Source organism: Pan paniscus, chromosome 22, assembly GCF_029289425.2.
Source record: "Pan paniscus chromosome 22, NHGRI_mPanPan1-v2.0_pri, whole genome shotgun sequence".
Classification (NCBI taxonomy): Eukaryota; Metazoa; Chordata; class Mammalia; order Primates; family Hominidae; genus Pan; species Pan paniscus.
In genome coordinates, this window is record NC_073271.2 from 14,388,575 (window position 1) to 14,403,386 (window position 14,812).

The window sequence follows — 14,812 nt, forward strand, 5'->3', positions numbered from 1 at the left end:
TGTATTCCAGTTTATTAATTGACCCCAACCTGTCCTTCATAACATTTTTTTCTCACTTATAGAGTAGCCCGGTCTAGGAGCATGCACTGATTTTAATGGTTGTATCTTTTTAGTCTCCCTTAATCTTTGTCTTTACCTTTAATTTCTGTCTTTTATGACATTGACATTTTAAAAGAATACAGTCCTATCTTTCTAATAGAGTGTTTTTCATTTTGGCTTTGTCTCATTTGTCAGCATTGGAGTTGAGATATGGATTCTTTTTAAAAATCTTTTTATTGAAGTACAATAAGCAAACATTTTGAACCAAAACTTTGATAGCTCATTGAACAAGGGTGAGGGATTGAGGTATCCAATTGTAGTTGTTTCATTGCTAGGTTATGAGGTAGATGCCGTTTCTTCTTCTTTTAAAAAAATTTTAAAAACCAGAACATTTGGTTTTCTGTTCTTGCGATAGTTTACTGAGAATGATGCTTTCCAATTTCATCCATGTCCCTACAAAGGACATGAACTCATAATTTTTTATGGCTGCATAGTATTCCATGGTGTATATGTGCCACATTTTCTTAATCCAGTCTATCATTGTTGGGCATTTGGGTTGGTTCCAAGTCTTTGCTATTGTGAATAATGCTGCAATAAACACCACATATTCTCACTCATAGGTGGGAATTGAACAATGAGATCACATGGACACAGGAAGGGGAATATCACACTCTGGGGACTGTGGTGGGGTTGGGGGAGGGGGTAGGGATAGCATTGGGAGATATACCTAATGCTAGATGACGAGTTAGTGGGTGCAGCGCACCAGCATGGCACATGTATACATATGTAACTAACCTGCACAATGTGCACATGTACCCTAAAACTTAAAGTATAATAAAAAAAAAAAGAAAAAGAAAGAAACAACAACAAAAAAAATGTATACACACACATACACGGATAAACACATATACACACATAAAAAAAAAAACCCAGAACATTTATTGCGTGACTAATCATTGAAATTCTTAAGATGAACTGGATGCTGCAACAGTTGTCTTTCTGGGTTTAGGTGTTGTTCCTTCACGGAATCTATGGCTGAATCTGCAGTACCCAATTTTTAGGTGCCTCACTTCACCAGTCCCAGTGGTATTTTGTCTTTTAGACTTGACACTCGAGTTATACTTCCTCTTGCACTTGGCAGAGTAGCCACATTTGCCACAGGTCACTTCTGAAGGTGGTAGGCCTTAGACCCACAGCAGGGACACAGTATGTGCATCTTATTGTGGGGCTTTCCAAACTATGACATTCCCTTTGTCATCTCGCTTCTGTGGCTAAGACCAAAGAGCAGTAGATGCAATTTCTTGTTTTCTTTTTAATTTTTCCATAAGTTATTGGGGTACAGGTGGTGTTTGGTTATATGAGTAAGTTCTTTAGTGAGATTTTGATGCACCCATTACCTGAGTAGTATGCACTGCACCCAATTAGTGGTCTTTTATCCCTCATCCCCTTCCCACTCTTTCCCCCTGAATCCCCAAAGTCCATCATGTCATTCTTATGCCTTTGGATCATCAAAACTTAGCTCCCACATATCAGTGAGAACATACAATGTTTGGTTTTCCATTCCCGAGTTACTTCACTTAGAATAATAGTACTCAATCTCATCCAGGTCTCTGCAAATGCCATTAATTCATTCCTTTTTATGGCTGAGTAGTATTCCACTGTATAAATATACCAAAGTTTCTTTATCCGCTCGTTGATTGATAGGCATTTGGGTTGGTTCCACGATTTTGCAATTGCAAATCGTGCTGCTATAAATATGCATGTGCAAGTATCTTTTTTGTATAATGACTTCTTTTCCTCAGGGTAGATTTCCAGTAGTGGGATTGCTGGATCAAATGGTAGTTCTACTCTTAGTTCTTTAAGGAATCTCCACACTATTTTCCGTAGTGGCTGTAGTATACTTTACATTCCCACTTGCAGTGTAGAAGTTCCCTGTTCACCACATCCATGCCAACATCTACTGTTTTGTTTTGTTTTTTAATGGCCATTCTTGCTGGAGTAAGGTGGTATCCCATTGTGGTTTTGATTTGCGTTTCCCTGATCATTAGTGATATTGAGCATTTCTTCATATATTTGTTGGCCATTTGTATATCTTCTTCTTTTTTTTTTTTTTTGAGACAGAGTCTTGCTCTGTCGCCCAGGCTGGAGTGCAGTGGCGCAATCTCGGCTCACTGCAAGCTCCGCCTGCCGGGTTCACACCATTCTCCTGCCTCAGCCTCCTGAGTACCTGGGACTACAGGTGCCCGCCACCACGCCAGGCTAAGGTTTTGTATTTTCAGTAGAGATGGGGTTTTACTGTGTTAGCCAGGATGGTCTCGATCTCCTGACCTCATGATCTGCCCGCCTCAGCCTCTCAAAGTGCTGGGATTACAGGAGTGAGCCACCACGCCCAGCCTGTATATCTTCTTTTGAGAATTGTCTATTTATGTCCTTAGCCCACTTTTTGATGGGACTGTTTGTTTTTTTCTTACTGATTTGTTTGAGTTTGTTGTAGATTCTGCGTATTAGTCCTTTGTCAGATGTATAGATTGTCAAGATCTTCTCCCACTCTATGGGTTGTCTATGTACTCTGCTGACTGTTCCTTTTGCTGTGCAAAAGCTCTTTAGTTTAATTAAGTTCCAACTATTTATCTTTGTTTTTATTGCATTTACTTCTGGGTTCTTGGTCATGAAATCCTTGCCTAAGCCAATGTCTAGAAGGGTTTTCCAATGTTATCTTGTAGAATTTTTATAGTTTCATGTTTTAGATTTAAGTCCTTAATCCATCTTGAGGATCCAGTTTCATTCTCCTACACATGGCTAGCCAATTATCCCAGCACCATTTGTTGAAAAGGGTGTCCTTTCGCCACTTTATGTTTTTGTTTGCTTTGTGGAAGGTCAGTTGGCTGTGTTTGAGTTTATTTCTGTGTTCTCTATTCTGTTCCATTGGTCTATGTGCCTATTTTTATAACAGTACCATGCTATTTCGGTGACTATGGGCTTATAGCATAGTTTGAAATCAGGTAGTGTGATGCCTCCAGATTTGTTCTTTTTGCCTAGTGTTGCTTTGGCTATGAGGGCCTTTTTTGGTTCCATATGAATTTTAGAATTGTTTTTTTTTCTAATTCCGTGAAGAATGATGGTGGTATTTTGATTAGGATTGTGTTGAATTTGTAAACTGCTTCTGGCAGTATGGTCATTTTCACAATATTGATTCTATCCATCTATGAGCATGGGATATATTTCCATTTGTTTGCATTGTCTATGATTTCTTTCAGCAGTGTTTTGAATTTTTCCTTGTAGAGGTCTTTCACCTCATTGGTTAGGTAGATTCCCAAGTGTTTTTTTTTTTTTCAGCTATTGTAAAAGGGGTTGAATTCTTCATTTGATTCTCCACTTGGTTTGTGTTGGTGTATAGAAGAGCTACTGATTTGTGTATGTTAATTTTGTATTCAGAAACTTTGCTGAATTATTTTATCAGTTCTAGGAACTTTCTGGGGGAGTCTTAATGTTTTCTAGGTAAATGATCATACTGTCAGCAAACAGTGACAGTTTGACTTCCTCTTTACTGATTTGGATGCCCTTTATTTCTTTCTCTTGTCTGATTGCTCTGGCTAGGATTTCCAGTACTGTGTTGAAGAGGAGTGGTGAGTGAGAGTGGACATCCTTGTCTTGTTCCAGTTCTCAGAGGGAATCCTTTCGACTTTTCCCCATTCAGTATTATGTTGGCTGTGGGTTTGTCATAGATGGCTTTTATTACATTTAGGTATGTCCCTTGTATGCTGATTTTGCTGAGAGTTTTAATCATAAAGGGATGCTGGATTTTGTACAATGCTTTTTCTGCACCTATTGAGATGAGTATGTGATTTTTGTTTTTAATTTTGTTTGTGTGGCATATCACATTTATTGATTTGTGTATGTTAAACCATTGCTGTTTCTCTGGTATGAAACCCACTTGATCATGGTGGATTATCTTTCTGATATGTTGTTGGGTTCAGTTAGCTAGTATTTAGTTAAGGATTTTAACATCTAAGTTCATCAAGGATATTGGTCTGTAGTTTTCTTTTTGGTTATGTCCTTTCCTGGTTTTGGTGTTAGGGTTATGCTGGCTTCATAGAATGAATTCGGGTGGGTTCCTTCTTTCTTTATCTTATGGAATAGTGTCAATAGGACTGGAACCAACTCTTCTTTGGTAGAATTCTGCTGTGAATCCGTCTGGTCCTGGACTTTTCTGTGTTGGTAATTTTTTACTTACCATTTCAGTCTCACTGCTTGTTATTGGTCTGTTCAGGGTATCTAATTCTTCCTGATTTAAGCTAGGGGGTTGTATTTTTTTCAGGATTATCCATCTCTTCTAGGTTTACTAGTTTATGTGTATAAAGGTGTTCATAGTAGCCTTGAATAATCTTTTGTATTTCTGTGGTGTCTGTTGTAATATCTCCTGTTTTGTTTCTTAATGAGGTTATTTGGATTTTCTTTCTTCTTTTCTTGGGTTAATCTTGTTAATGGTCTATCAATTTTATTTATCATTTCAAGGAAGCAGCTTTTTGTTTCATTTATCTTTTGATATTCTTTCTGTTTATTTCAATTTCATTTAGCTCTGCTCTGATCTTGGTTGTTTCCTTTTCTGCTGGGTTTGGGTTTGGTTTGTTCTTGTTTCTCTTGTTCCTTGAGGTATGGCCTTAGAGTGTCAGTTTGTACTCTTTCAGTCTTTTTGATGTAGGCATATAGGGCTATGAACTTTCCTCTTAGCACTGCCTTTGCCATATCCCAGAGGTTTTGATAGGTTTTGTCATTATTGTTGTTCAGTTTGAAGAATTTTTAAATTTCCATTTGGATTTTGTTTTTGACCCAAAGTTCATTCAGGAGCAGGTTATTTAATTTCCATGTATTTGCATGGTTTCAAAAGTTCCTTTTGGAGTTGATTTCCAGTTTTATTATACTGCGGTCTGAGAGAGTGATTGATATAATTTCAAGTTTCTTAATTTTACTGGGGCTCCTTTTTTGGCCTATCATACAGTCTATTTTGGAGAAAGTTCCATGAGCTATTGAATAGAATGTGTATTCTGCAGTTGTTGGATGAAATGTTCTGTATATATCTGTTAAGTCCATTTGTTCCAAGATATAGTTTAAATCCATTGTTTCTTTGTTGACTTCCTGGCTTGATGCCCTGTCTAGTGCTGTCACTGGAGTATTGACGTCACCACTATTATTGTGTTGCTTTATATCTCATTTCCTAGGTCTATTAGTAATTGTTTTATAAATTTGGGAGCTCCAGTGTTAGGTGCATGTATGTTTAGACTTGTGATATTTTCCTGTTGGACAAGGCCTTTCACCATTATATAATGTCCCTCTTTGTCACTTTTAACTGCTGTTGCTTTAAAGTTTGTTTTGTCTGATATAAGAATAGCTACCCCTACTTGCTTTTGTTGTTCATTTGCATGAAATGCCTTTTTCACCTCTTTACTTTAAGTTTATGTGAGTCCTTATGTGTCAGGTGAGTCTCTTGAAGGCAGCAGATGGCTGGTGAGTTCTTATCCATTCTGCAGTTCTGTATCTTTTAAGTGGAGCATTTAGGCCATTTACACTCAATGTTAGTATTGAGATGTGAGGTACCATTGCTTTCATCTTGCTATTTGTTGCCTTTGTACCTTGTTTTTTGTTTTTGCTTTTCAACTTGTATTTTTGTTTTATAGGTCCTGTGTGATTTATGCTTTAAAGAGGTTCTGTTTTGATGTGTTTCCAGGATTCATTTCAAGATTTAGAGCTCCTTTTAGCAGTTCTTGTAGTGGTGGCTTGGAAGTGGCAAATTCTCTCAGCATTTGTTTGTTTGAAAAAGACTGTATCTTTCCTTCATATATGATGCTTAGTTTTGCTGGATACAAGATTCTTGGCTGATAATTGTTTTGTTTGAGGAGGCTGAAGATAGGGCCCCCATCCCTTCTAGCTTTTAGGGTTTCTGCTGAGAAATCTGCTGTTAATCTGATAGGTTTTCCTTTATAGATTACCTGGTGCTTCTGTCTCACAGTTCTTAAGATTCTTTCCTTTGTCTTAACTTTAGATAACCTGATGACAATGGGCCTAGGTGGTGATCTTTTTGTGATGAAGTTCCCAAGTGTTCTTTGTGCTTCTTGTATTTCGATGTCTAGATCTCTAGCAAGGCTGGGGAAGTTTTCCGTGATTATTCTGCAAAATATGTTTTCTAAACTTTTAGATTTCTTGTCTTCCTTAGGAACAGCAACTATTCTTAGGTTTAGTTGTTTAACATAATCCCAAACTTCTTGGAGGCTTTGTTCATATTTTCTTATTCTTTGTTCGTTGGATTTGGTTAATTCAAAGACCTTATTTTCGAGCTCTGAAGTTCAGAGCATTTTGCATTTCTATAAGTGTATCCAATGTTTTCTGAATTTTTTATTGTTTTTTCTTTATGCTATCTAGTTCCTTGGATATGTCTCCCTTCACTTCTTTCACTCGTCCCTTGTGAAGAGACCACCAAACAGGCTTTGTGTGAGCAACAAGGCTGTTTATTTCACCTGGGTGCAGGCAGGCTGAGTCTGAAAAAAGAGTCAGCGAAGGGAGATAGGGGTAGGGCCATTTTATAAGATTTGGGTAGGTAAAGGAAAATTACAGTCAAAGGGGGGTTGTTCTCTGGTGGGCAGGAGTGGGGGTCACAAGGTGCTCAGTGGGGGAGCTTTTGAGTCAGATGAGCCAGGAGAAAGAATTTCACAAGATAATGTCATCAGTTCAGGCAGGAACAGGCCATTTTCACTTCTTTTGTGGTGGAATGTCATCAGTTAAGGCAGGAACCGGCCATCTGGATGTTTACATGCAGGTCAAAGGGGATATGATGGCTTAGCTTGGGCTCAGAGGCCTGACAACTTCTTTTATCAGTTTTTGGATTTCCTTGCATTGGTCTTTCCCTTTCTCTGGTGCCTCCCTGATTAGCTTAATAACTAATCTCCTGAATTCTTTTTCATGTAAATCAGGGATTTCTTCTTGGTTTGGAACCATTGCTGGTAAACTAATGTGATTTTTTAGGGGTGTTAAAGAGCCTCGTTTTGTCATATTACCAGAGTTGATTTTCTGGTTCCTTCTCTTTTGGGTAGCCTCTGTCAGAGGGAAGGTCTAGGGCTGAAGGCTGTTGTTCAGGTTCTTTTGTCCCACAAGGTGTTCCCTCGATGTAGTACTCTCCGCCTTTTCCTATGCATGTGGCTTCCTGTGAGCCAATCTGCAATGATTGCTGTCTTTCTTTTGTGTCTAGCCAGCCAGTGAGTCTACAGGGCTCCAGGCTGGTACTGGGGGTTGTCTGCACAGAGTCCTGCGATGTGAACTGTTTATGGGTCTCTCAGCCGTGGATCCCTGCACCTGTTGCGGTGGAGGTGGCAGGGGTGTGAAATGGACTCTGTGAGGGTTCTTAGCCTTGGTGGTTTAATGGTCTATTTTTGTGCTGGTTGGCCTCCTGCCAGGAGGTGGCGCTTTCCAGAGAACATCAGCTGTGGTAGTGTGGAGAGGAACCGGCAGTGGGTGCGGCCCTAGAACTCCCAAGATTATATCTCCTTTGTCTTCTGCTAGCAGGGTGGGTAGGGAAGGGCCATCAGGTTGGGGTGGGGCTAGGGGGTGTCTGAGTTCAGACTCTCTTTGTGTGGGTCTTGCTGCAGCTGCTGTGGGGGATGGGCATGACATTCCCAAGTCAATGGGGTTGTGTACCTAGGAGGATTATGGCTGCCTCTGCCGAGTCATGCAGGTTGTCAGGGAAGTCGGGGAAAGCTGGCAGTCACAGGCCTCACCCACCTCCCATGCAAACGGAAGGGTCAGTCTCACTCCCACCATTGCCCCCCAAACAGCCTTGAGTCTGTTTGCAGGTGGTGGGTAAGCTGAGCTTGAGAACTTGCCCCAGGCTACCCACCTCCCAGCTGGGAACGAAAAGGGCTTGGTTCTTCCCCCACCTGTGGGAGTGTGCGCACGGGATTCATGCCCTCCCCCCAGTTCTGGCCAGGAGGCTTCTCACATGGTTCCAATTGTTAAAAAATTCAGCTGGAGATTTCCTCCCTGTGGTGTTTTTCCCCCGCTCCTCTGGCTGCCTTCCTGATGGATCCCTGTGGTCCCAGGCAGGAATGGCCTGCTTGGGGACCCAGCGAGCTCCCAAGGCCTTTCCTGCTGCTTCCTTTATCCCTGTATTTTGCTTGGCTCTCTAAATTGACTCAGCTTCAGGTAAGGTTGGAAACTTCTCCCACAAACAGACCTTCAGTTTCTCCAGTGGGGGTGTGTGTTTGGGAGAGGAGGGTCTCCCTTTCCCACTTTTGCAGTTGGGGCACTCACAGTATTTGAGGCATCTCCCAGGTCCTGCAGGAGCAGTCGGCTTCCTTCAGAGGGTCTGTGGGTCCTCTCGGTATTTCTGGTTTGTTCTCGTAGTCGATCTGGGGCTAAAATTCACAGTGCCAGCCTCAGCATGCTGCTCTGTCGGAGTCAAAGCTACAGCCTAGTCCTGCCTCCCGTCTGCCATGAGCTCCTCATTTTCTCAGTAGATGCAATTTCGAACAGCAGTAACGACATTGTAGTTTTTTACAACAAGCATAAATGATTGTACTTTTGGGCAGCGGAATTTTATGTAAAATGAGGAAATGGGTGGTTTCCAGCCTGCTTGCCTCTTGGTGGTGACTCGCAGCTTTCAGCATTTAGAATCTCTTGCTACTCATTGCTTTCAGGATGCCACAGATTCTCTTTTGTCTGGAGAAATGTATGTGATAACCTGGCACTCACGCCTTGGTGTCTAGGTAGGTATATTAACCTACCAAGGATGTATGCATTTTAGAGACGTTATCTGGAAAGATCAATTCATGACTCAGAGCATGTTTTTCCAAGTGCGGCATTTCTAGGATACAGCATCTGGACAGGGAAAATGTTTCTGGGCAGTGGAGTAGTTAAATTTTTTGTTTTTTTGTTTGTTTGTTTTTTTGAGGCGGAGTCTCGCTCTGTCTCCCAGGCTGGAGCGCAGTGGCGCGATCTCGGCTCACTGCAAGCTCCGCCTCCCGGGTTCACGCCATTCTCCTGCCTCAGCCTCCCGAGTAGCTGGGACTACAGGCGCCCGCTACCACGCCCGGCTAATTTTTTGTATTTTTAGTAGAGACGGGGTTTCACCGTGTCAGCCGGGATGGTCTCAATCTCCTGACCTCGTGATCCGCCCATATCGGCCTCCCAAAGTGCTGGGATTAAAGGCGTGAGCCACCGCGCCCAGCCTGGAGTGTTTAATTTTATGTGTCAACTTGTCTGGGCTGTAGTACTCAGTTACGTAACCAAACACCAATCCAGGTGTCACTGTGAAGGTATTTCGTAGCTGCAATTAACATCTACGGTCGGTTGATTTTAAGTAAAAGATACTAACTTTCATAATGTGGGTGGGCCTCATCCCATCAGAAGAAGTCCTTCAGAGCAAAAAACAGGTTTCACTGAAAAGAAAATCTGCCTGAAGACCATAGCATCCTCTCCTGCCTGCATTTCCAGCCTGCTTGTCTGTCTCTACAAGTTTCAGACTTGCCAGCCCGCATAATTTCGTGAGCCAATTCCTTAGAATAAATCTTTTAATGTACACACTCACACACACACATCCAAATGCTTCTATGTCTCTGGAGAATCCTGACTGATATATAAACAACTGCACAGGCAGGCAGTTGTTTTTGTATTCCTCGAATCATGCCTTACTGTGGTCATTACTAGCACAACGCTTTGAATATGAGAAGTGTTTAAATAATATATATTAAACGGATCAATGAGTAACTAACTGGAGATTAACCTAATATGAAAGTTAGTATTGAGGCTTTAAAGTAAAAAATAAATTTTAGCCTTGTGATCATATTTCTCCATAATATTGAAATCCTTTAAAAATAAATAGAACAGTCATGGTTTTTTAGTTTTAAGAAATACATTGTGCAAGTTTTTTTTTTTTTTTTTTCTCCACGTAAACTTGAAGTAATGTTGCTATCTGGGACTCGAATGGTTTCCTGTTTATCATCAAGTAATGATAGAGGTTTGCTCTTAATTCTGTATTGAGTAAATACATGTCCCATATAAAATTTTTTGCTGCCCTCTGGTGGATATAGTTCAATAAATAAACATTATACGATTATATATCAAATTCCATATATTAAGCAGTTTCTCATTTGTGTATGTTCCCAAAGTTGCTTTCTCAGTTTGGAAATTGGAATGCATTTTTCACATCAGAAGAGAGGTTAGTATCTCATATCTGCTTATAAATCCCCATTATAATAAACGGTACTTAAAATAGGGCACAAAAAATAGTGTAGAGCCTAACAAGTAGGTAGTTGCAATGATTTCATGAGGAAATGCATTGAAAGTGATCACTTGGGAACCCAGTTAGCCATCTTCCCTGCTGTGGCCTTGATTACTGAGAAAGGTGAAGTGGAATTTCCTGGATCCCATCCCTGGGGGTGCTTCTGTGGCCTGCCATGGGGTGTGTGTATTGGGAGGTGGGGGTGGGAGGATGGTGAAAGACAGAATGGAAAGCTTTGCAGGAATGGGGTGAGGCTTGGGGGTGTAGTGAAAGGGAATGAGGCAGAGCATAGCCCGGAGGAACAGAAGTAGCTGAGTTCGAAAGAAATGAAAGATCTGGAAATAAAATACATATAGGACTGAAGGGACAAAGGTGACACTAAAGACAGGCAGAGAGGAGTGAAGAACAGTGGTGAAGAGTGTCCTGCGCCCGCTCACAAGAGCCAATTGTTAAATTTTCAAGAATTTTGTGAGCCACTTGTTAAACACAGACATTATTAAAAACTAAGTCAAGGCCGGCCAAAGTGCCTCACACCTATAATCCCAGAGCTTTGGAAGGCCAAAGTGGGATGATTGCCTGAGGTCAGGAGTTTGAGACCAGCCTGGACAACATAGTGAGGCCCCTGTCTCTACAAAAAATAAAAATAAAAATAAATTAGCTGGGCATGGTAGTGCACGCCTGCAGTCTCAGCTGCTTGGGAAGCTGAGGTGGGAGGATCACGTGAGCCCAGGAATTCAGGCTGCAGTGAGCTGTGATTGCACCACTACACTCCAGCCTGGGCAAAAGAGCAAGGCCCTGTCTCAAAAAAATTAGTCGTATAAACTTACAATGAAGTAAATTGTCTTTAAAACTAAACTAATATGTACTCAAGACTCACCACTTCCTAAGTATTTTACTATTTAGTAAAGTCACCTATTGAGATGATTTACGTTTTGCATTCATATGGTGGGACTATTCCACAATGATGTGTTGTCCAGCATCTCTCCCCAGCTCTGCATTCCGAGATCTCAGTAACTTCTTGTTGGTTACAGTGTGAATACTTTTGCCAAGAAAACTGAAAAATGCTACAAATCAAATCAGCTCTCCTCTATCCCCAAGAGCTGAATGTTAAACAGTTGCCAGCATTCCACTGGGTAAGGACATCTCTTCAGTAACAAAAGAAGGTTTTCTTTCTTTTTTAAAAAATAGTTTCACTACCTGTGCTAGATTGGTGTTCTAGTTCATTTATTCATTAAATAAAAAATATTATTTTTTGATTCTCTACTTGTTAGGAGATAATTTTCCATGGGTTTCTTATGTTTCTGCATACCTTATAAGAAAGATACAGATTACCCTTTGTCCCAGAAAATCTTTTCAGTGATGTTCATACAGTGAATGGCCTTGGAAGCCAGGGATTGGGTCTCCCTTTGGAGCAAAGGGCAGACATGCTTGCTGCCCATTATAAAATTTTTGCATCCCCTAAACTCAGCATTCCTCTCCTGTATCACAACCCACTATGTATTCAGGTATCTTTCGGTTCTTTTGTGTCACCCTGTAGACTTGGGGCTCGAGATACTGTCCCCAAAATGCCAAAATCCTGGCTATTGCTATTGTTGTGATTAATAAGCTGTTCTTCTTCTCTGACCCTGAGACTCCTGTCTTCTACTGGCATCAATGAAACTGTAGCAGGCAAACTTATTGGCTTGTGAGTAGGGCAAAATTCAGTCCCTTCCCAGTTCTTTACAGTATTATGTGTCAGGCAGTGAGCAACGAACTGAAATGCAGGGGTGAGTACGGCAAAAAGATCCTTGTGGAGCTCAATGTGTCTTGTAGGATTATAAACAAAAAGCATTAAAAATAAATGATGAATATTTAAAATTTATATTAGGATAAGAATTAAAGAGTAGAACAGTGGTGCGATAGAGTAATGGAGCTGTCTAGAGGGAAATCTGCATGAGTTGTTGGGGAAGGTCTCTCTGGTAGGTGGTTAAGCCAGGAGAAAGAAGTTACGGCTGAAGAGTGAAGAGAGGGAGTATGTAAAAATACTATAAAGGAGGCCAGCCAGGTGCAAAGGCTCTCGCCTGTAATCCCAGCACTTTGGGAGGCCAAAGGCAGGAGGATGGCTTGAGCCCAGGTGTTACAGACCAGCCTGGGTAACATAGTGAGACCCTCTCTCTACAAAAAAAAAAAAGGAGTCATGAAGTAGCATTTTTTGGTTGATTAATAAAGGGGATTTTTTTTTTTATGGGAAAAGATATGTTTTCTTCCATTTTCCTCTTTTCATTAAGGTAAATATGTGGGAGGGGAGGTCTCCAGACAGTGTGATAGAAATGGCAGGAGATTGCACTTTTCCTGCATTGGAATCACATGAAATTCCAAATATTGTATAAAGACTTGTGATTTGAGGAAATCCCTGGAAATAACACTTGGGGGCTGAATAAGAGTAGTATTAGTACAGACGGTGGAAGGCAGCGAGGAGGACAGAAAACGTGGCTGTAGTGAGAGGAATGAAATGACTGTCTTTGTACCCTCCCTGAGCAGTGCTCCTAAGGTGAGAGCTGATGAACTGGGGATGGATTGCCTGGAGTTTTAATGTTTTCTGTCAACGTTAGGTAGCAAAATCCACGGAGTATGATTCCAACAAACAATTGAGAGTTAGAGTGAAGTGAAGCTACCTAAAGGACAGAGAAAAAGGGTTTTGAGACTCAGTTCCTGACTCTTGATTGCTCTATGACCTCTCTGCTATCTTTATTAGATATGGCACTTTCTTATAAGAGGTTGCTGTAACTACCTTACTGAAGATCTGAGATGGGAAAGCAAAGGCAGAACAGCAAACTATAAAAGTCCCCTTCTTACATCTTCCACCTATGTGGCGTTTGAATACTTCTGTGAGTTTTTAGAAATATGGGTTAGAAGTTACACTCAAGGCAATTTAAAAGTAATATTTTTTACACTTCCTAGAAGTTACAGTCTAGTCAATTTAAAAATAATATTTTTTAGGTCAGGTACGGTGGCTCATGCCCGTAATCCCAGCACTCTGGGAGGCCAAGGTGGGCAGATCACTTGAGTCAGGAGTTCGAGACCAGCCTGGCCAACACGGTGAAACCTTATCTGTAGTAAAATACAAAAAAATAAGAAAAAAAATACATATATGTATATATATTACTTGGGCGTGGTGGCAGGTGCCTGTAATCCCCGCTACTCCGGAGGCTGAGGCAGGAGAATTGCTTGAACCTGGGAGGGAGAGGTTGCAGTGAGCTGAGATTGTGCCACTGCACTCCAGCCTGGGTGACACAGCGAGACTCTGTAAAAAAAAAAAAAATTTTTTTTTTATACTTCAATATCTTTATTGACATAAATGGATATTGTATAACGTCTGTTCTAGATGCAATCTGTAAGTTGGTTTTGTTTGCTTTTTTCTTTTAGTACCAGGTATTAGATAACCTAAAGGTATGCACAAAGTTTTGTCCTTGGATAATAAAGTGCTGGCTGCTGGGTTTATCGGTTTTCACTGTAAAATGCCAAAAAAACCAATCTAGAAAACATCCAAATTATTTTACTGTGAAATTTTGTTAAAATGAATATATAGCTGTAAACACATACCCTTACATTTTACCAAGCGCTTAATGTAGTCCTATAAGAATGCCCAAAACTAGTTGTTGATATACTGGTTTTTTTTTGCACATGAAAAAGCAGGCTCAGAGTGGTGGCATGAGCTGCTTCAAGTCACATAGTAACTAGCCAATGTCTTAAATGAGCCCCTGGAGCATCTACACGGTGTTCTGTAATCAAAGGCCTCAGGGAGTTTTTACAGATTTCCCTTCTGTTGCTTCCCTTTTTGTTTATGAGACTATCCTTGCTGCACGCCTCCGTTCTCAGTGTCAGTTTTTTTGCTGGCCCAGGCTTCTTCTATTCATAGCCAGAATGGAAGTCCCAGCACCAGTTCCTGCCCTGTGTGTAAAGCAGGGTCGTTTCTTGTCTGAATAAAATTTGCTGGTGGTTTTGCATATCTTAAAGTTTTGGAAAATGTATCCAAAGAGAATGCTCTTTTTTTTGAGATCGGGCCATCAGAAATACTGATCCCAGCATCATTTAATTTAACATCCTATTGGAGAGAAGAATAAAACACATCCATTCATATTCAAGGAAATCAGACCTAAATGTATCTACTTCTTAAAAAAATTCGAAGATATTGTCTTAAAAATAATAACCCGGCTGGCCACAGTGGCTCATGCCTCTGATCCCAGCACTTTGGGAGGTCGAGGTGGGCGGATCACGAGGTCAGGAGATCGAGACCATCCTGGCTAACACCGTGAAATCCTGTCTCTACTAAAAGTACAAAAAATTAGCCGGGCATGGTGGCGGGTGCCTGTAGTCCCAGCTACTCAGCAGGCTAAGGCAGGAGAATGGCGTGAACCCGGGAGGCGGAGCTTGCAGTGAGCTGAGATCTCGCCACTGCCCTCCAGCCTGGGCAACAGAGCAAGACTCCGTCTGAAAACAAACAAAGAAACCAATAACCCTCAGGAA

General features: G+C 41.1%; 1 pseudogene; it reads right to left on the minus strand.

The window, feature by feature from the left end:
- Nucleotides 1–481: 481 nt before the first annotated feature.
- Nucleotides 482–1,516, minus strand: LOC112438095 (large ribosomal subunit protein eL37-like; annotated as a pseudogene).
- Between the last annotated feature and the right edge of the window lie 13,296 nt (nucleotides 1,517–14,812).